We start from the raw sequence: 2138 nt of genomic DNA, 5'->3' as shown, positions 1-2138 counted from the left end.
TAAATTGGGAGTTTGCAGCCAGTTCTCGGGTGGATGGAAAGAAAAATTGACAATAAAGAAATGTTATCATTAGACCCCTTTAAGAAATTATGTAAATGTTCAGTCACTTGGAAATAGATATGTAGTAAATTAGTGCCTCCCAATTTAGTTTGGCTATGTAATTTACCATACAAATAGACAGTGTGTCTGAAACTCTTAACACGTCAGGATGACAATCAAAATGTCAGATATTAAAAGTAAAACACCCCTGTAGTTTGTGTGCTAAACAGGCATAATTTAAAAATAATAATATTCCTAATGGGATTTGAACAATGACACTTTAGTTTCAGAGGCTGATGCCTTACCATTGAGCTATCCAGGAAAGTGATAAGAACTAGCTGCTTTTCTTGTCTTATGAGATTCACCATGAAAATACTCAGGGTGACTAAAAGTCATTGTGATTCTCATTCTGAAGTGTTTGAAGAAAGTCACACATCAGACTCACACATCAAAATCAAACATCATTTGAATTTGGCTTGCTTGCAGTCTGTGCACAAGTCCCAATGAGTTTCATTATTATTACAGTTGTAAAAGTCACTTGTCAAAATCACTTTTCAGAATCACTTGCCAGGATCACTTGTCAGTCATGGTATTTAACCTCAAACTGACATCATTCTGATTTTTGATATCTGATCATATCCTAAAATGGACACTGTACTACAGAGACCCCTGTACAGAAATATTAGGGCTCCAGCGACATCACATCTATTATACAGAGAATAGCGCTATCTCCATAGCTCTGTACACAAGGACATAGAGATCAGACAAGGTCCTCATATTCAGGCAGCTTCTATTTTACTCAAACCCTCTTTATAAGAACAAGATCAGAGTCTCATTATACCGAGCAGAGAAGCTCCAGGGACAAAGACCCCGTCTGGTCCTAACACGCTGGGGGCCCGGAGTATCCAGCCACGGGGCCCGGATTCTCTCATTTGTGGCCACAGCGTTTCTTGTAGAATAAATCCCTTTCTCATCCAGTCCTGTAGTAATGACTTTGTTATCAGGTTTTGTAGGAGGGTTCGTCTGACTCCATCTTATGTTATCAATATCTGTGCGAGAAACAAGAGACGTCCGAGCGCAGTTTTACCGAGTGTCCAGAGTCAGTTCTTCTACAGTCTGATAAAGAGCCGCGGTGTCTCCGTCCGAACCTGGGAGTATAGAGCTGTATACAGCGTACATACCCGGCTCCGTACACACGCGGCTCCATAGACACATGGCTCCGCTGTGTACACCTCATACACACACGGCTCCGCTCCGTACACCTCATACACACACAGCTCCGCACACCTCGTACACACATGGCTCTGTACACACATGGCTCCGCTCTGTACACCTCGTACACGTGCGGCTCCGCTCCGTACACCTCGTACACGTGCGGCTCCGCTCCGTACACCACGTACACACGCGGCTCTGCTCCGTACACCTCGTACACACACGGCTCTGCTCCGTACACCTCGTACATGCGCGGCTCTGCTCCGTACACCTCGTACACACGCGGCTCTGCTCCGTACACCTCGTACACACGCGGCTCTGCTCCGTACACCTCGTACACACGCGGCTCTGCTCCGTACACCTCGTACACACGCGGCTCTGCTCCGTACACCTCGTACACACGCGGCTCTGCTCCGTACACCTCGTACACACGCGGCTCTGCTCCGTACACCTCGTACACACGCGGCTCTGCTCCGTACACCTCGTACACACGCGGCTCTGCTCCGTACACCTCGTACACACGCGGCTCTGCTCTGTACACCTCGTACACACACGGCTCTGCTCCGTACACCTCGTACACGCGCGGCTCTGCTCCGTACACCTCGTACACACGCGGCTCTGCTCCGTACACCTCGCACACACGCGGCTCTGCTCCGTACACCTCGCACACACACGGCTCTGCTCCGTACACCTCGTACACACACGGCTCTGCTCCGTACACCTCGTACACACACGGCTCTGCTACATCCACACTGTAAACCCCTCCTGACCCCACACATAAACTTCAGCTCATCCAGCACCATGACAACCAGCACAGCAGAGTCCTGCATCCACTGAGGCCCCTGATCATGTGACCCCTGACTCCTCCCCTCCTGTGACCTCATCAC

The sequence above is a fragment of the Phyllobates terribilis genome, unplaced genomic scaffold, assembly GCF_046119375.1.
Source record: "Phyllobates terribilis strain yellow unplaced genomic scaffold, ASM4611937v1 Scaffold_292__1_contigs__length_2399606, whole genome shotgun sequence".
Classification (NCBI taxonomy): domain Eukaryota; kingdom Metazoa; phylum Chordata; class Amphibia; order Anura; family Dendrobatidae; genus Phyllobates; species Phyllobates terribilis.
The sequence above is the reverse complement of the archived record's forward strand: the minus strand, read 5'-3'. Positions refer to the sequence as shown.